At 34.8% G+C, this 21,706-nt stretch overlaps 1 non-coding gene across 1 annotated transcript; it reads left to right on the plus strand.

Moving 5' to 3' along the window:
• Positions 1 to 16,569: 16,569 nt before the first annotated feature.
• LOC122108294 lies at positions 16,570 to 16,680 on the plus strand. The gene has a single exon (XR_006147526.1). It is a non-coding gene; the product is annotated as a U6 spliceosomal RNA (small nuclear RNA).
• Positions 16,681 to 21,706: the final 5,026 nt, after the last annotated feature.

Raw genomic sequence — 21,706 nt, forward strand, 5'->3', positions numbered from 1 at the left:
AAATCATGCTTGTTAATTAAATAAAACCTCATGTTAGAGATCATTCCACACAGACTGGGGTCCTTAATTTGAGGCTTCAGACCAGTGCTTTTGTTTATAACCATTCCTGTTTTATTCCCCTTCCCTGGTGCAGATATACCTTACTTAGCTGGTACCAAGCCAAGACTTTGAACTAGACCCCCCTACCTTAATTCCTCCTTTCTCCAGTTACAATTCATTTCACATGCTACCTCTGTCTTAGCATTAGCTGTTTTCATTCTAATCCCAACCAGAAAACTCTTGTATTCATGTCAACCCACTATAAATAACCTAGATAGAAAAGGGAGTAAGGATTTAGTATTGGGTGAGGCTTTCATCTATAGCTTTGCATCCAAATAAATCTGTGCTACACTATCTCTTTTTTCTTCATTTCTTTTGAGTCTGACAAATGATTGATTTGGTTTGATGTAATCCCATTTATCCACAATTACATTGGAATTTTTGACCAGTGCCAAGGAGCCCTCCTGTTTCCCCTAACTCTTCCTGTAACAATCTCAAAGTATCTGGACTTACATTGAGGTCTTTGATCCATTTGGAATCAATTCTGGTGCAGACGGATATATAACGATCTAACTTCAGTTTTCTGTGTGCAGACAATTCTACCAGAACTCTTTTTTGAAGAGGCTGTTTTTCTTCCATCCTTCATTTCTGCTTCCTTATCAAAGATTATATGCCAATTTCTGGGTCTTCAATTCTGTTGTATTGTTGGAATTCTGTGCTTTCATTGGAAAGAATGGCATTACCCCATTCTTGAAGAAATGGAAAGCCTGGAAAAAAATGATATTAAGTGAAATAAGCCAGATCCAATTCAATATATGCTGCATGGTTTCCCTCATTTGTAATAACTAGACATGTCCATATATCTACAAGTTAATCCAATAGATAGTAAAAGACAAATAATTACAATTGGACATGCTTAACTAACAGCACTCTAAGCATTCACATGGCAAGAACAAGGGAAGCTATTCTTAGTAGAGGATCACAATGGCTCAGTAGCTCTGTGTATATGACCATATAAATGTTTCTTATTGAAATGAACTCTAAGAATCAATCATACATGTGAAATACATATATTGCTATATAATTTAAAAAGATGTCATAAAATAACCGACTTCTCTGTAAACTTAAAACCAAAATTCTAAGTTTAGAAGATAAAATTGAGGAAAAATTTCAACACATAAACTAAAATACATAGGGGGAAAGGTAGGAGAGAAAAGATAAGATGAAAAGTAGAATAGATAACTATTGAAGAATTCATAAACAATTTCTAAAACTATACAAGAGACCTGCAGGTACAGCTCAGTTGTAGAACTAGACTAATATATATATATATATATTAGTCTCCCTCTCTCTCTCTCTCCCTCTCTCTCTCTCTCTCTCTCTCTCTCTCTCTCTATATATATATATATATATATATATATATATATATGTAGAAAGCCATGGGTTCAATCTCCATGAAGGCCTAATAATAAGCTAATAAATAGTAGTAATAAAATAATTACTTGAAATAAATACTTTCATATTAGAGAGGCCTGAATCTAAAAACAGTAAACAAAATACTCTCAATTCTTATACCCAATGACATGAAACTACAAGAATGAAGAGTAAATAGTTGCCTTTTTTATCCTTTCCTTTCCTTTTCTGTTGTCTTCTTTTCTTTTCCTTTGGCACTACTGGTGCTTGACGTTGCTAAGGCTTTAATCACTTTATATTATTTTTCAGGCCAAGCCTCCCTTAAGCAAAGATCTCTTTCCTATGGCTTCCACAAATGTGAGATAACAGGGAAATTACCCTATATCTAGCTTTCTTTGTTTTTAGTTTCTCATGAATTTTCTTTTGTCAGAACTGGCTCTGATATCAGTCTTCTAAATCTCTGCCTTCCAATTATCAAGGTATATTTCAAGCTTGGTCCCCATTTATAAATGTAACTTCTGTTTTCTATATTTCATTAAGTTTTATTGAGGTTAGTATGGATCTTTATGATCTTAGAAGAACACAGAGAAATCTTTTGAATACTTTTCCAATTTATTTTAATATTTCTAGTATGATATCACAAGTGGGACACTAATATTTCACAAGTACCTTATGAATACTTCAGTTATTTTAATTATTTTCTAAATATATTAAGTCCAATATAATTTTTATCAACTCTATATGAATATATCATATTTACAGATACGTTTCTTTACCAAAAATAAGTCTGTCTCATGCTTCCCTTTTTGTAATTAAACCCACTACTTCTCATTCTCCCATCCCAAACCTGTTTCATCTTGGCAAACAACACATTTTTTTCTTTCTGACTTCTTGATCATGTAATAACTAAGCTTTTAAGATTGAATTCAAATCTATGGTAGATTATTCCCAGTTATTTTATCCTTTAATATTATACTGTATTCTCTCAAGTTGCTTTTTGTTTCTGTTATTAGAGAATGTTGCACAATTCATTTCCCACTCACTTGAAGAAAGCTTGAATTGATTTCCATTTCTTCGACTAGAGTACATAATGCTGCTATAATCCTCTGTGTTTTGGCTTTTGGGTGAATGTTACATTTTATTTCTATGAGACAAATCCTGAAGAGCTCAATTCCTGTGCTATACTGTGGGTATTTGCATATTCTTCATTCTAGGAACCTGCCAAAACATTTTCAGGAGTGTCTTTCCCATTTGACATTCCTGCCAGGATCCAGTTTCTCTGTTTCTTGGTAGCGTTCAGTATGGTCATTATTGTATTATGTGAAGTAATACTCATACATGACTTATGATGTCATTTTAGTTTTAGTGTGCATTTATTTGATGACTGATGATGCTTCTCTTGTGTTTACTTTTCACAACATGTATTTTGGTGGTTTATACTTGGTGTTCTTTTTAACATTGTTTTGAGAGTCCTATACAGAGTCTAGATTTGAGACATTCTTTAGGTACAGGATTTGCAAATATTTTATCTTTGACTATGGATACCCTTCATCATAATCAACATCATCATCATCATCATCATCATCATCATCATCATCATCATCATCATCACTACTATTACTTTTGTACATGCATGTATGCTCCTGGGGCTTGAACTCATGGTCCCTGAGATTTCTTGCAATTTGTTAACAATTTACCATTTGAGTCATGCCGCACTTATAGCTTTTTTGCTGTTAATCAGAGGTAAGATTCTCAGGGAGTTTCTTTTGTGGGCTGCCTTCAAACAGCAATACGCAAATCACAGCCTCCCAAATAGCTAGGATGAGATACATGAGCCCCCAACTTCCAACTTCTATTCACTACTTGCATATGAGCTTTCAAAGACCAAATTATTTTACACTTGTATTGAGTTCTGCTATATCAAGTTTTCCTTTCCTGTAATTTTAATGCCAAATTTAAGAGTGCTTCATCTCCAAAATTGTCGACATCTTTCTTTGCTTTACATTTACATCACTCTTTTTGTTTTATATGCCACATTTTAATCCTGCTTGAAGTTAACATTTGAATAAATTATGTTTAAGTCAATGTTCACTTTTTAATTCCCCCCAATACGGTCTACCTTATCACCACTTATTAAAGAGAATTTAATTCCACCAATGTTTTCTTTTACCCTTTATTAAATATCCCTTGATAATATTTATATGGATCTAATCTGGTGCCCTACAGACCCATTGAGCTGTATAATCTTCCCTTACAAATATAACAATTTTACACTTTCAGTTTTAATATTGGATAGAGAAATATATTCCAGTTTATTTTCTTTGTCAGTGAGCCAAAAATAGCTGGTCAGGTGTTTTTAGAAATTGTCATAAACTTATAAATGAAACTGTGAATCTGGGCAATGTTGCCTAATGCTTATGATCCTAGCTCCATAGGAGGCTGAAATCTGAGGATTGTGGATCAAAGCCAGCTGAAACAGGAATGTCCGGGTGACTCTTATGTCAAATTAACCACCAGAAAACCAGTAGTGACACAGTTGCTCAATGAGTAGAAAACTCACTTTAAACTGAAGAGCTGAGTGAGAGTGCCCAGTACCAGATTTCAAGCCCAATGGATGACCAAAACAAAGGGGAGGGGACAATTTATATCTTTTTTCAATTGTATCATCCAATCCACAAGAATGATATATCTCTATTTGTTTAGATTTTTGCTTTTATGTTCAGCATTGTATAATTTTCAATGACAGAGGGTGAACAACACTATAATACATTTTGACATGTGTGAAGATAGCACAAAGAAGTTCACAGAAAACAGTTGAAAAATAAGGGGCAATGGGAATGGAGAAAGTCAGAAACAAGTTAATCAGGCCTTTGATCAATATGTGAGTGTGTAAAATATTTCAATAAGATTGCCTTTTACAAATAATATACTCCAATTAATAAATATCTTCTAAAGGCATTGATATTCATGTATGACATAAAGTATAAATACAGATTCTATGGTGAAATGAAAGATAGATGAGAAAATACATACTTATATTAATTGTGTAAATGAACTAAGAAATTTGGTCAACATCCTGAGGGCTCATGCCTCAAAGGAATAGAAAGTTATTGCTATCTAAGATAGTAGTAAAATGTGATACTTGAAACAATTTAATTTATAAAATCTGCTTTTTATCCCAAAATAAACAGCATGTAATTAACCGTTTAGTAAATGCAAGTTTGCAATTTTCACTTATCTGCATGTTCTCCATGCATGAATGAAACCAACAAATGAAGGGTCAGAAATAAGCAGGTGAATCTGTTTGCATATGTAGTAAATATGTACACAAATGTTTTTCTCATTTTTTATGCATCATCAAATATCTATTTGCAAACAATTTACATTTAATTCTAACTATTCAAAAAATTGATGTAACCAAAGGATGTCAATATATTTAAAAATGAATACTTGTATTTATAGTGCTATTAATATTACAGTTTTCATGTTATATTAATTATAATAAATTTTATTATGTATTTTATCAGAGAAATTATCATCCTCTGATTGTGATGTCTGTGGGAGTCCTAATAACAGACCGGAATTAAAATCAAGGACATCTAAATTTGTTGGCTCAAATGAATATTTCTGACAGCAAATAACTCATCGGAGATTATTCAAACACATCAGAAGGGCCTTAGAAAGGCTGTACCACATATAAATGATTACCTATGATGTGATTCAAGAACCACTAAGCAATCATACTTCACTTTGCCATCACTATAATTACTCCCATTGTAAGAAGAATCATTCACATAATTCACATGATATAAACTTGTCCTTAACTTATTATCTTCTATGAAATAATATCCAAATGACGCACCACACTGAGTTAAAGAAAAAGTTGCAAAGTGTATTGGACGATGTAACTCCTTCCAGATACACATGTTGAAAATCTATTCTCCTCTCTGGTGACATTAGAATCATCCTTTCAGAGATGACCCTGCAATAATGATCTTGATAAAAGAAGTCCAATATAATTACTCTGCCATGTGAATGTCCAGCAAATAAATTTTAATGAACCAGAAAGCAGGCCCCCATAAAGCAAGGAATTGCTTTGAATAACCATTTTTATAATCAATATTCAACCTTCTGGAGTATGGATAATATACTCCTGATTTTTTAAGTCACTTTGAAATATTCTCTTATAACAGCCCAATGGCTGACATGAAGCAAAGTAGTTTTGATTCTAATTTCACAAATTCTGGTAAAAAAGATTCATAATATTTAATTATTTGAATTTTTTCTCCAAACTACCAGGTTAAAAATAGTTTTAAATGTGAATTTAATTGAGGTTCAATTCTCTATTCAACTATCATAATTTTTGAATACTTTTATCTTTAATTATTTCTACAAAGGAGTTGCCATTCTCTGAAATAGTTTATGCATGCAGTGAATCTTGACCAATGTCACCCCTTTTAACAGTCTCATCCACATCTCCCAATCAACCTCAATCCTTATGTATCCCAATATTATGTTATGGAATTACTTGCCATTTAACAAAGCAGTTTATGTGTACAGTGCACTTAGAATTGTGTTACCATTTCAAAATCTTCACTCCATTTCACACTACCCTTTCCTTTGTGTATTCCAAATCTGGGCACTATACAAGGGATTCTTGTCTGTATTCTATCCTTTTTCCCTTCAATTTCCTACCCCTCTCACTTTTCCCCCCACTTTCCTCTCCTGTACACTTTTACTGGTATTTAATTTGTTGGGCTTTGACTTAGTCTTTTAAGAGAATTATTGTATTTTCACTCTCCATGGACTCTGACACTTCAGATAATTCATTTGTACATCCTTGCATACCATCCAGTGTGTTTGCTTTTACATTTATAGGCACTTTCTCTGTACCAAAAATGAGGAAAATCATGTAATCTAAGTTTCTCTGGGTCTAGTTTATTTCACTTAAGATTAATATTTTGTCTCACTTTCGTTAAGAATGGGGAAATATTATTCTTTCTGATGGATGAACAGAAGTACATTATGTATGTATAGCTGTATGTTTGTATGTAAATATATGTATATAAACACATACACACTTGTAAACAGGATTCAATAAAATAAAAAATATATAAATTTATATATATATATATACATATATAAATTCTTGATCCCTTTTTACAATGAGAGGCATGTGGGTTGATTCCATATTTTGGCTACAGAAAATAATGCAACAATTATCATGATTGTGCTGGCAGCTTCAGTGTCCCTTTATTTCTACTCTATTGTATAAATGCCTGTAAATGGAATTGCTGGATCATAAGTAGCTCTCTATTCAGTTTTGTGAGCAACTTCCATGGTGTTTCCCAAACTGCTTGAAGAATATTACATTCCTACCAACAGTTTAATAGAGTTTCCTTTGGTCGACATCTCTATCAGTATCTGTGATTGTTCATTTTTTCAAAAGACATTGTAACAGGGGTGAGATGAATCTCAGTGTTGTTTGGATTTGCATTTCTTTTATGGAGAGAGATATGTCTATTTGTCAATTTTCTTCTGAGAAGTTTCTCTTTAAGTGTTTATCCCATATATTAACTGGGTTCTTGTTTATTTTAGGGTTTATTTTCGTTGGGTTTAATTTTTTATCTTTAAATACGGGTTATGTTTGAAAACCCTTGTCTGATGCTTAGGTAGTAATAATCTTCTTCCAGGTGCCTCAGTGGTAGAGCACTTGCCTAGCATGCATGAGGCCTTGGGTTCGATTCCTCAGCACCACATAAGCAAAAAGAAAAAAAAATAATCTTCTTCCATTCTGTTGTATTAGAATGTGCCTCTAATTCTACAAGTAAACACACTTGGAAGGTAAAGGAGAAACCATTACACTTGGACATGATAAATTATATAGGATTCTAAACATTTACATACTAAGATCTAAGGAGGATGCCCTTTGGAGAGGATCACAAAGGCTCAATAGCTATATCAATATTATCATATAAAATAATGTTCATCCAAATGATCTCCAGGAAATGGATATGTAAGGTTTTATTTATTATTTTGCTTTTTCCCTTCTGCCTTCTGTTGATGTTTTCTGTTTCTATAACTTAGGTCGTATATGTCAGTTTGGAAAGGGCAATAGGGAACATAGACATAGTGGGACAAAGAGTCAACAAATGCAGCAGTGCAACTCAATAGACACTACATTGAAAATGAACTATACAACTTGTGGGGGAGGGAGGTTGGAAGGGAAAAACTGGGAGAACATTAGGGAAGACGTGCCACTGTTCAAAAAGAAATGTGCTCATTATCTGACTTATGTAACTGTAACAATTCTATACATCAACTTTACAAATGAAAAATCGACTTTGTAAACAGGCCTCAGTAGCTATACTAATATTGGATAAAATAGGTTTTAAATTCAAGTGGTATGAAAGTAAAAAGAGACAAAGAAGGACATTAAATATTGATAAAGAGAACTATCTGGAGATATAACAATTCTAAATATTAATGCCCTGAATCCTAGAGATCCCAAATTCATCAAACAAATGCGAATTGACATAAAAACATGCATACATACAAACACATTGTTGGTTGCTTGAACACATCATTCTTACCTCTGGACAGGCCATCCAGGTCAAAACTTAGCAAAAAACTTCAGAACTAAATAACTGCATTGACAAGCTATACCTAACAGATATCTACAGAATATTTTACCTAGCAGAGTCACAATATATATTTCTCTCAGCAGCCCATGGAATGTTGTCCAAAATAGATCATATCGTAGATCACAAGGAAAATATGTGAAATTCAAAAATAAAAATGAAGTTATTCCTTGCATCCTGTCAGACCACGATGGGACCAAATTAGATCTCAACATCAAAAGGCATCACAGAAAATTGCGAAACTCACAGAGACTGAATAACACATTGCGAAATCATCAATGAGTCACTGAAGAAATATGGAGGGAAGTTCCAGCATTTATGCAATTCAGTGCAAGTTAACACACAAAATTCTACCTCCTCTGTGACACAACAGCACAGGTAATACTCAGAGGAAAATTTATAGATTTGAGTATGTGAATTTCCTGTTCTTTTTGATATTTCACATGGCTTGGAAGTAACATAAGAAATAATTCAAGTTGTTAAGAAAATTTAATTTAGAATAAGGAAACAAATAAGAGTCAACTCCATAGCATAACCTTTAGGAAAAATTAATTAAGAATATGGCATGTCCTTTGTAACTTAATATTAGACATTAGGGCAAATGTCAGAAACACTCTACAAGAAGCAAACAGAAGTCTTTGATAAGGTATATTAAAGACAAGTAATTTCACCTACATTTTGTATTTTATGACAGCATATTTTTGTTTGCTAATCAGAGAAACAAAAATATTTTTAAATATGATATGAAAAATGCATCATCATGAATGAATGAAATCAGGGAATAGATAGCTCAGGAGCTGGGTGGTTCTGTTAAATATTCTCCTTTTTTAATGATCAGGTGTTTTTGCATGTTTGGAACTATAAATGTATTTTATGTGTGGGCAAGAAAGTTTGATTATTAGATCATTGTCTGAGACCCAATATCAGGAACCTAACTCGAGTTAGAGTGGTAAATATATGTGTGTGTATGTGTGTGTGTGTGTGTGTGTGTGTGCGTTTGTGTGTGCGTGTGTACATGCCTGCAAGCATGTATTTAGAAAGAAGAATCTTCTTTCCATCACGATATATACTTAATTGTATTAGTTATACTACATTAATGACAGCAGATAAAGGTAATTAATATTTTATGCCATATGTTTATGTCCTATGATTGCATGAACAAACTAAAAAGTTATGTTTGAAGTATGAGCTTTATGAAAGGTCAGCTGAAAGTACAAACATTTGCAATCTTGAGAAAGATATCAATGGGAATGATTTTATTGTAGACCAATTTTAGACAACACTTGAAAGGATATGTAATCCAATATGAAAATGCAATATTTATTTATCTTTCCTTAGCTACACTATTCTATAAATTTGTAGGAAAACCAGTTAAAGTTGTGGACTGATTCTAATGTAAATAATATACTGTGTTTATGTAGAGAATTTGAGTATCCAAAGTTTTAATATGCCTGTGGTCCTAAAACCAATACCTTATTGATATTGAGTGATAAATACAACTTCATATAAGTACAGAAGTTTTCCTTGTATCTTTTTAATATATATTTTTATTGTAAAGATACAGTACAGAGGGGTCACAGTTACATAACTAAGGTAATGAGTCCATTTCTTACTGAATATTTTTAAGCCCTCCTTTGTTTTTCCCCTCCCATCCCTTCCCTTTACACCTCCCCAACCCCTCCCCCACCATCCCTCTGATAGTGTGTCTTGTCGATATCATTGTTACAATGGGTCAATCTGTATCTTTTCCATTTATTTAAATGAAGAAATAATGGTTTGATTTAATCTGATTCTACTTGTGTAGACAGAAATAAAATCACTCGCCAAGTTCAAAAGCACATAAATGAAACGCACATCATTTTTTGTCAATTGCTTTAATTGTGTTCTACATATTTATTGACAGGTTACAAATTATTTTCAAATTTTAATACATTAAAAATACTTACTTTTTTTCTTATTTTCTTGGTCAGGAAATCAGCAAGACCTCAGTCAACATTTCTCACATAGGACTTTTCACATGCGTTGGTTAAATGTTGGCCTGAGCTCCAGTCTTCTGAGGACTCACTCATGTGCTTAGGAAATGATGCTGGCTGTTGGAAAAGAGGTCAAGGAAGGATGCCATTTAAAGCCTTATAACTTTATTCTATACCAGGATATTCTCCTGCTGCTTTGGTTGTTGAGAGTGTCTACAAGAGCAAGCATTCCATGCGAAGCAGGGAGTCAGCATATGACCTTTACTTACTGATATTTCTGATTAACTTGCTATCACTTGTACTGAACTTTGCAAGTCAATTTGTCCAAACTTACCAGTTTTAAGAGATAAGAGGAGTGATAAAAGAACTCTTAGAGACAAATACATCTTCAACATATTTTGTTCCAAGCATTCCATCTAAGGCATATTCAGCAAGTAGTGAAATTTGTGTTGGCTGTGACTATGTGTCTTTCTCCAGGTGTGCATGTATACATGTGTAAATGTATGTGTGTATTTGTGTATATAGTGGCATAAATGTGTACATATATAATGGCATATACACATATATATGCATATACAAATATATATATATATATATATATATATAGTGCATATATATGAAATGTTCAGTGACTTAATCTCTAGTTCCCAGCACCTTGCCATTCTCACAAAGTGTTCATGATAAACTACTATGAGGATCTGTGCTCTATGATGGGCATCCTTTGTAGTTACTTCCCCCATTACCTTGTTCTTCATCCCTGTGAACAACTTCGGTCTAATTTCCATAGGATAGATTTGTTTTAATTACATGTATTTCCTTCCTGATAATAAAATAAAAATGATGTTTTTAAAAGAAAAAGGACATTTAGGTCACAGGTTAAAAGTATCTTATCTGTCCCAATGATTCCTATGAGATAAAATATATAATATTTTATATAAAATATATAAAATTTATAATAGTAGTAAAAGTGAAAGGGAATTCTTGTCATTTAGAATGGCAAAGAATAATATCACGTCACTGTTACAACTCTCGAAGAATGCAAGGATAACTGAGGGTCCCTATCATGTTCCCCCAAAACCAGTGGATCCTGAAGTATAATAGTAGACCAGCAGAAATTCTAAGTAGAAGACATGGAGCCAGAAAGAGAAAGAGAATGAATGAGAAAGAAAAAAAGACAGAAAAATATCATAATACTGAAAGTGCATAACAGATAAGCAAGAGTTGTATGAGAATATTCATACTGCTATCTTTAGACCCTAAATGTACATTTGTCGGTATCTGATGTATGATAACATATCAACATAAAATGTAAAGTGATTTTGATAAAAAATAAAAATGACTAAGAAGAAATTATAAATGCAAAAACAATCTGCACAGAAGCAAACTCTCAGAGATATTTCATGACTTTGAAAAGGATAAAGTGGCTGTAGTTAATATAAATTTCGAAGTATGACAATTCACAAAAATATAAAAAGAGCTGGGTGCCTGTGGCTCCTGCCTGAAATTCTAGCTACTCAGGAGGCTGAGATTTGAGGATCATGGTTCAAAGCCAGCCCAGGCAGGAAAGTCCATGAGATTCTCATCTCCAATAAACTACTAGAAAACTGGAAGTGGCTCTGTGGCTCAAGCGGTAGAGGGGTCGCCTTGAGCTGAAGATCATAAGAACAGTGCTCAAGCCAATAGTTCAAGCACCATATCAGACTATAGATAGATAGATAGATATAGATATATATTCATATTCATATATTTTATTTTATAACCCAAAGCAGAAAGCAAATAATTTTTAGATTATTTTTTAAAACACAGTCTCTCAGGATCTGGGAAGGTTGCTCAGTGGTAGATTACTTGTCTTGCATGCATGAGGTTCTGAGTTTAATTCCTCAGCACCACATAAGTAGAAAAAGATGAAAGTGGCGCTGTGGCTCAGATGATAGCAGTAGCCTTGAGCTGAGGAAGAGTACCCAGGCCCCGGAGTTCAACCCCAATGATCAACAAAATCAAAATATAAAACAAAACAAAACAGAGTCTCTCACATTTTTGGCTTCAACTCTGTAATACCGCTGCTTCAGCCTAGGGCTAAGATTTTAGGTGTGGACATTTATCAATACTCCTGATTCACACTTTACTTGAAAATTTTTTAATACATATTTTGTTCTTAATTTTCCTCTTTATAAATTCACATGCACCTATAAAAAATGGTTTTGCCAACCCAGTAACCTTCTCAAAGTATCTCCTGATGACGACTTACAAAAAGTGTTATTATGTTACAAGGGAAACAATGCTACAAATAAAGAAAGCCAATGATTAAATATTAATGATTAATAAAATAAAAAAACAAAACAATTACCAGTTTTTTCAGTATTTGATGGTGTACTACATATTAGGTTTTACTATTTTCTCATATTCCTGTATATTTAAAACTGGCTAAGATTATGATGTTCAACAAGAGTTTTATAGGCTATGTGTAGTCTTTAAAGTTACCCACTAAGATGACTATTTATGACTCATCTCATGATTTTTATATGGCTTATATCATCATTTGTTCCTCGCAAAAATATAAAGTAAGGAAGCCCTAAAGTTTTAACATAAACTGTGTAGTTAACAAAGTCTTAACTCTTCACTCGACTTCTTTACACAGACTTTGCAACTTCTCATTAGTAAAGTTTCTGAAAATGAACATACTTAGTAGTATGTCTGCTACCGTTAATCTTAAATACTTTATAGAAAAGTTTTATGACCTGCCAAACAGTCCTAATTATGGCATATATAAGCAAATTCCCAAAATTAAATATATTTAAAACTTTAAAAATTTTAACAAACCTTACCACTTGCTGCAGTGTCCATTAAGACAGGTGCTTGTATAGAATAATTGAATTTCTCCTCCTACACATCTCTTGAAAAATAAATATCTTGACTTATTTTGTTTTTGTCATGTCAATCTTGCCTTTATTCTTACATGGTTCTAAAATATCACGACTTACTTTTTGATGAATTGTCTAGTTTCAGAAAATCGTACTTTCTCTCAAATCTCACATATATCCAAAGGCATTAATTGTTCGGGACTTTATCACACTAGATAGATCAACTCGGCAAAAACTCAACATAGAAACTGCAGACCTTAACAATTGCATAGATCAATTAGATTTAACAGAAATCTATCGAATATTTCACCCAGCAGCATCAGCATACACGTTCATCCCAAGAGCACATGGAACATTTTCCGAAATAGAACACATTTTAAGTCACAAACCAAACTTGTAAAGAAACATTGAAATATTGAAGTTATACCTTGCATTCTCCCAGATGACAAGGAAAAAATTGAACTCAACACCTTAAAGCCACCAAAGAAATTCCTGTAACAAGTGGAGCCTGAACAACACACTGTTGAGCCACCATTGGGTCATGGAAGAGGTTAGAAATGAAATTCAAGTGTTTATGATATTCAACAAAAATGAACACACAAACTCCCAGCTCCTCTGGGAGAGAGCAAAGGCAGTACTCAGAGACAAGTTTATCGATTTGAGTTCCTACATCAACTAACTGGAGAGATCTAAAACCAATAATTTAATGAGACATCAAGCATCCTTGAAAAAGAGCAGCATGATAAACCTCAATCCAGGAGATGGAAATAAATAATCAGAATTAAATGAATTAAAATCCAATAACAACATAGAACAAATAAAAAAAAAACAAAGAGTTGTTTCTTCGAAAAAATTAACAAAATTGAGAGATGGTTAGCAAATCTTCTTAGAAAAACAGGAGAACACACCCAAATAAACTCAGAGAAGAGAATGGAAACATCACCACAGAAACAAACATGATTCATAACATTATAAGGAAATACTTCTCAAAACTTTATGCTAATAAGTTTGAGAACTTGGCAGAAATAGGCCTTTTCCAAGCAAATATGGACATGCCCAAACTGAAACAAGATGAGTCATGCCATCTTAACAGGCCCATATCAAGCCTTGAAATAAAAACAGCCACAAGAGACCTCCCATCTAAGAAAAGCCCAGGACCAGATGGTTTTAGGGCAGAATTCTACAAGGCCTTCAAAGCAGAGCTCACACCAATACTCCTCCAACTCTTCAATGAAATAGAAAGAGAAAGTTCACTACCAAACTCATTCTTTGAAGCCATAATCACCCTCATCCCAAAACCAGGAAAGGACTAATTAAAGACAGAGAACTATAGACCCATTTCTTTGGTGAATATTGATGCAAAACTTCTGAACAAAATGTTGGCAAATTGACTTCAGCAATTACTCCAATAAATTATACACCATGATCAAACAGGATTCAATTTCAGGGATGCAAAGCTGGTTCAATATTCACAAATCAATTAACATTATTCATCACATCAACAAGAACAAAGATAAGAACCATATGGTTATCTCATTAGATGCAGAAAAAGCATTTGACAAGATCCAACACCCCTTTATGATGAAGGTTCTGGAAAAATTAGGAATCCATGAAACATTCTTCAATACAATAAATGCTGTATATGACAAACCTACAGCCACCGTTATACTCAATGGTGAAAAACTAAAGCCAATTCCTTTAAAATCAGGAATAAGACAAGGATGTCCACTCTCTCAACTGCTCTTCAATCTAGTATTAGAATGCCTAGCTACAGCAATAATACAAGATGCTAACATAAAGGGGATCCAAATAGGGAAAGAAGAAATAAAACTCTCCCTCTTTGCAGATGACATGATTTGTATTTAAAGAATCCCATAGACTCCACTCCCAAATTACTCAAGCTGATTCAAAACTTTGGCAAAGTAGCAGGGTATAAAATTAACCTTCAAAAATCAATGGTTTTTATGTATGCCGATAATGAGAAAAGAGTGGCTTGAATAGCAAAGTAACTCCTTTCATAATAGTCTCACAAAAAATGAAATATCTAAGAATTAACTTTACCAAAGAATTGCAGGACCTCTATGATGAAAACTTAAAAAACCAGAAAAAGGAAATCAAAACAGAACTTAGAAAGTGGCAAAAAACACGCATGCTCTGTGATTGGAAAGATCAACATCTTGAAAATGGCAATACTTCCCAAGGCTATCTATAAATTCAATGTGATACCTATTAATATTCAAACTTCATTCTTCAAGGAAATAGAACAGGCAATCCAAAAATTCAAACGGAACAATAAAAAACATGGAGTAGAAAAAAACGATATTTAACAGAAAGAACAGTGCTGGAGTAATATCAATATCAAATTCCAAAATCTACTACAAAGCCATAGTAAACAAAATAGCTTGGAACTGGCACAAGAACAAGCCCCGAGACCAATGGAATAGAATTGAAAACCCAGAAATGTACCTACAGACCTGTAGCCATCTAATATTCGATAAGGAATCTAAAAAATAGAACAGAAGAAAGACAGCCTCTTCAGTAAATGGTGCTGGCACATTTGGTTAACTACTTGTAGAAAACTAAAGCTAGATCCTTATATATCACCCTGCACAAGAATCAACTCCAAACGGAACAAACACCTCAGAGTTAAAACAGACAGTCTGAAAACATTACAGGATGCAATAGGAGAAACTCTAAGTCTCCTTGCACATCCCAAAATTTTCTTAATAGAGACTTAGAAACACAACAAATCAAAAAAAGTTGGACTTACTGGATTGCATGAAATTGCAGAGCTTCTGCATGGCAAAGGACATAGCTAGCAAGATCAATAGAAAACCCACGGATTCGGAGATCTTCATTAGCCATACAATGGACAAGGGTCTCATATCTAAAATATGCCTAGAACTCAAAAAACTATGTTTTCATAGCATCATTTACCATAGCTAAGATATAGAACCAACCCAGATGCCCCTCAGTGTATGAATGGATCAAGGAAATGTGGTATATATACACAATGGAATGCTTTGCTTCCATCAGAACGAATGACATTGTCCCATTTGTTAGGAAATGACAAGACTTGGAAAAAAATATGTTAAGTAAGCCAGGCCCAAAGAAACAGAGGTCCTATGGTTTCCCTTATTTGCAATAACTAGTATATGTCTGAGTCAAGCAGGATAGGTCAGATAAGCTGATGTTAGGGAAATATACCCAAAGATAAGTATTCAAATGATTTTTCTTTAATCCAATTGTTTCTAATATATTTATGAGATGATTTCTATGTTGCTTTGTATGTCCCTCCCCCAAGGTTTAACGCCTGCTTTCACTGTATTTTATGTTGGTATAATTTTTGGAGGGGAAGGGAAAAAATATCATTTAAATTGGGATACAGTTGGACCCATTGCAACAATGAGATATACAAGTCGTTATGTCGTAAAACGAACTTTACAACGTTGATGGGGGAGAGGATCAGGTGTCAAAGCTAGTGGGAGTTTGGGTAAGGGAGAGGAAGGGGAAACAAAAAGGAGGCAACAATGCTTGATAAGAAAGGTATTCGTTATTTTGCCCATGTTATTGTAACTCCTCTGTACAGTATTTTCACAATAAAAAGAAAGAAAATGAATTACACTTCATATATAAAAAATGTTCTGTGCTCAATTCAGCAGGAAATACACTAACATTGGAACAATACAGAGAAGATTAGAATGGCCCCTGTGCAAGGATGACATGCAAATTCTTGAAGTGTTCCATATTTTTACAACAGGTGCTGGAGGGTATGTTGACAGAAGGGAACCCTACCGAATCCTTGGTGGGAATGTAAACTTGTTCAACAACTTTGGAAAGCAGTATGGAGGTTCCTCAAAAGGCTCCACATAAAGCCCCCCATGACCCAGCAATCCCACTTTTGGGCATTCACCCAAATGATCACAAACAAGACCACAATAAAACTAACAGCACAACTATGTTTACTGCAACATTATTTACAATAGCTAAGGTATGGAACCAATTCCGATTCCCCTCAATTGATGAATGGAGCAAGATAATGTGATAGATAGATTAGATAGATAGATAGATAGATAGATAGATAGATAGATAGATAGATAGACAGATAGATAGATAGATAGATAGATAGACAGACAGATTCATTCTATGCCTCCATCTGAAAGAATGACATCACTCAATTTGTTAGGAAATGGAAAGACTTGGAAAAAAACTTATTAAATGAAGTAAGACAAGTCCAAAGAAACATAGGACCCCTGCTTTCCCTTATTTTCAGTTACTAATATATGTCTGGGATAAATAAAAAAGGTCAAAAGCTATGTGCATATGACTAGATAAGGTGATGTTAAGGGAAATGTACTCCAAGATATTGACACAAGTGGTTTTTTTCTTTCGTGCTATTGTTTTTAATGGACTTACAATGTATGATGTGATTTTTTTTGTTTCTTTATATGTTCCTCCCCCACTTTATAACACCTGTTTTCACTGCATTTGAAGTTGGTGCACCAATATCTTATATATATGCTTCTCTAATTTGGGTAGGGGAAAGGTAAAAACACAATGTTTAAATAGGGATACAGGTTGACCAATTGTAACAATGAGATGCACAAGACATTATGATGAAAAATGAAGTTTATATTTAGGCAGGGTGGGGGAGACGGGGAGGAGAGGCTACTTGTGGAGGTTAGAGAGAAAGGATGGTGGGGGGAAATAAAGGAGGAGGTAACAATGCTTTTTAGGAAATGTACTCATTACCTTTCTCATGTAAATGTGACCCCTGTGTACAGTTATTTTTCCAATAAAAATGTATGAAAATGATCTGAGAAGGAAAAGTTTATTTTCCCCATTTTCCCTATATAATATCGTTAACAAAGAAATTAATGCAAAACACTTACATGAAAGTATTTTGCAAAAGTGTGTGTGTGTGTGTGTGTGTGTGTGTGTGTGTGTGCACGCCCGCGCACATGTGAGTATTCTTGCATTTGTGTTGGCATGCTCAGAGTTTGAACTCAGGACTTCAAGGTCTTGCTAGGCATTTCCTCTCTAGATTGATGAGGTTCTATATAAGCTACATCACCATTCCTGGCTCTTTGGTAGTTCATTAAAAGTTTTGAAAAATAATCTTATGAATTTTTTTTTGCTCTGATTGTCTTCCAACTGTTATCCACAGATCTGGCGCTCCTGAGTAGATATCCCAAGTAGACAGGATTACAGGTGTGGCCATCCAGCACAAGGCTTTAAAAATAATTTTAAAAGTAGTAAAATATTTACTTCACGGGAGCCTGTTTTATTATCTACTAATTTTAAAGCATTTTGCACTGATTGTATGTGAATTCATTTCGCTTCTGGATTCTTAAAAACTGTAAGTGATGATATTTGAAAGTTTTATTACTTTTTAAAAAGGAAACGAACTATGGGACAGAAGAAATTTGCCCCTCCTTGGACCTCAATTTATGCGCTCAGTTCTGTGGATGATAAGCCAATGTCACCAAAACAATCTGGGTTGAAGACAAAATGTAACAGAAAAAAATAACCATGGGCATTGCTATGCTATTATTTCTTGGATAACATGAATATTGAATTGAGAGTGTAAGAGAATGGAGAGATTTTACTTATCATTTTGTATTGCTGAAAGACTGTTGGAAACTTTAACTCATTTCCTTCCTCACTGTGTGTCTTTGGGCCATACAATTCATGCCTTTAATTACAATTTTTCCCAACATTAAAATGGCAATAACATTAGCATTAAAGCAAATTTTATCTTAAGAATTAAAAAATAAAACTTGTGAAATACTTAACATAAAATTCTATGAATGAGCTTTGAGTTTAGCCAGCAGTTTTTTAAAATACTAAATAGAACGCAATAAGTATTACAGAAACCATTACATGTAGTGAATAACCAGATGTAATGTTATCTATTTACCATGCTCTGCTTCGAAGGAAGCCAGATGGATAACTTCCCATGCTGCACATCAAGTTGATTATCTTATGTCTTGGTAGTTTAAAAATATCAGGGACAGAATCATGAAGTAATGGTGTAGATTGAGGTTAAGTCCATATAAAAAAGTACAAACCTGATAAAACATAAACATATCTCAGCAGTATATTGTTTTTTACATCATTTAAGTTACATTGTAAAGATAGGGAAAATCTAGCAGAATGAATTCTCTTTTTGATATATTTTCATGGGTCCTAAGAAGGATGAACTCTTTCCTCACTCTTGTAGAGGAATCATCAGATGAGAGGAAATGTATTTTTTTATTTGCTTTCTTCCATTTATTCTTCAGTTTGAAATCTGAACTACATGAGACTGAAAGAAGCTAAGGGAAATTAGACTCGCAGGCTTTGGAAAGAGCAATCAACATAAAATAAATAAAATATGTATCGCCTTGTAAATGGTACAACTAAATTGAGTTATATAGTCTCAAGTGTAAACAGAAAACGATTTAAGCAATATCATGTTATTAAAAATTGAAAAATGTTAGGAATTTAATTTTTTTCCTTTCTACTATATTGAATTAAGTATTGATTTTGTATAGAGAGATTAAAGATGAGATTAACAAAAGTTCTGAATAGACCTATTTTCCAAAAATCCCTGAAAATCACCAGTGGGTTTACAAAGTTGGGTTTAATACCACTTCCATGTTGGCTTAATGCTTTGTGAACAGAAGTCATTATAGAGAAATGCAATTCAAAATTACTATGATACTACTTCATAACTATTAAAACTAATCAAAACATCAAAGGAGTCAGGTGTGATGGTAAAGGCTAGTAAGTGCAAGCAGTTAGGAGGTTGGAGTAAGAGAATTTGAGTTTAAGGCCAGTCTGGGGTACTGCACATTGTAAAAACCTGCCTTTATAAAAACTCTAAAGGTAATAATGTTGGTGAGAGTGTAGAGAAATAAAATTTTCTTCACTCTTGTTCAAAATACAGGTTAGTATTCTCATTGTAGAAAGTAGTATGCAGTTTTCTAAAGAAATGCAAAGTTGAAATATCATCTGACCCACCAATCATATGATTATTTCTGTATGAGTAACTCTTAAGTATATCTGTATTTCATTGTTATTCACATTATTCACATCAACAGCCAAGATATAAATCGAAGTTAAGTTTTCAACTACAGACTAATAAAACAACTGTGGTACATGAACAAATATATTTTTCTGTTTCATCTTTTAAATAGCAAAATACTTCTCCCATTAGCCACAACTTACAATGACTTGAAAGATGTATTCTAAATGAAGAAAGACGTTGTCTTCTGATCTTTGTAAAACCAAACACACACACACACACTCACACACACACTCACACACCCCAACCTCAAACATTAAGAGAGAAATTTTTTAAAAAGTAAAGCAAATGAGAATTGCTGAGGCATTTAGTTTACAATGTAGAAGGTAGTAGATAGACGGTCTTTTGGGGTAAGTGAAACCCTAAGTATGGGTAATGCTATATCACAAAAGAAGGAGGAGGAGGCAACATTAGGCCTAGAAAGAGTACAGGAAGACTTGGAAAGTAAAAAGGAAAAGGAAAAGGTTAAATTCGACCGGGAACGCACTATCTGTGCATGCAGGGGTGGAGGCAGCTACTCAGGTGCCCTGGACGGTCCTAGGCCCCCTCCCTATTCCCCTGATTGGAAGGGAGGTATAGCACCCTATGAGACCTGCGAGAGGGACTTGCAAAACCTAGACCCCTACCACATGGAGGGACCAAGGGCTGAGGAAGTAACCTACTCTGGAAAAGACCTCCTCTGGAAAGGAAGGGCCACCCAAGAGCCCAGACTCTCGGCCACAGGATTTGCTTCCCCAAGCGTATCCAGTCAATGTGGCATCAGGGGCTAACAGGCCCTTGGAATGGTATCCATGGGAAGCTAAGGATCTTAAAGAGCTCCGCAAGGCGGTGGTGGAGGATGGCCCAAACTCTCCCTGGGCCCAGACCACTAGTTCTCAGTTTATTAAATGGTGTGCTTTCTTTAAGGAGGAATTCAGAGTGCGAGCGGAGGGAAACCGGCAGGCTCAACCAGCAATACCTATTACTTATGCCATGCTAGCAGGGACGGGGGAAGGGTACTCCACCGGCGTCCAACAGGCCGCAAAACCTGGCTCGTACCGTGACCAGGTGAGGCAGGCAGGACTTGCCACGTGGTACAAACCAGATGATGGGCCTACTGAGTCCCCCATAGCAGAAGTGAGACAAAAACTGGGTGAGCCTCTACCTGATTTCATAGACCGAGTCCAACAGAGCGTTCACTGCAAGCTGCTGACAGGGAACCTCCGAGATCAGTTTGTAAAGCTGCTGGTCTGGGAAGGGATGAATGCAGACCACTGCATGGCCTGCATGGGATTGAGAGAGAGTTCCCTGAGCAGATGGGTGGTGGCCTCACAGGATGTGGGAACGCAACAGCATCAGTCCCAATCACTAGCTTTAGCTTTGCAGGCTCAGGCATCTACAATGACTGAGGTCATTACTCAGGCTCTGGCAGCCCAGGGCCAAGGAACCCCAAGGCCATTGGGGAGAGGGACTTGTTTTAAATGGGGGCAGGAGGGGCACTTTAAGAGGGATTGTTTACAACAATCCCCTGCCAACTGGCCCGTGGGCAAACTGCCCCCTATACCCTGCCCCAGGGGCAGGGGGGGATACAAGTTTGATTTAGATGGGAAGTCTTTAAACTTGGGGAGGGGCATCCTCTAGCCCCTTTAACTCAAGGAGGACCCTCCCCCTGCTGTGAGGCCCAGGCAGCCTCATGGCAGGGCTACCCAGGTCCATTGGACCGTCCCCCTG

This window comes from Dipodomys spectabilis, unplaced genomic scaffold (assembly GCF_019054845.1).
Source record: "Dipodomys spectabilis isolate Male_0828 unplaced genomic scaffold, ASM1905484v1 ptg000055l, whole genome shotgun sequence".
Taxonomy (NCBI): domain Eukaryota; kingdom Metazoa; phylum Chordata; class Mammalia; order Rodentia; family Heteromyidae; genus Dipodomys; species Dipodomys spectabilis.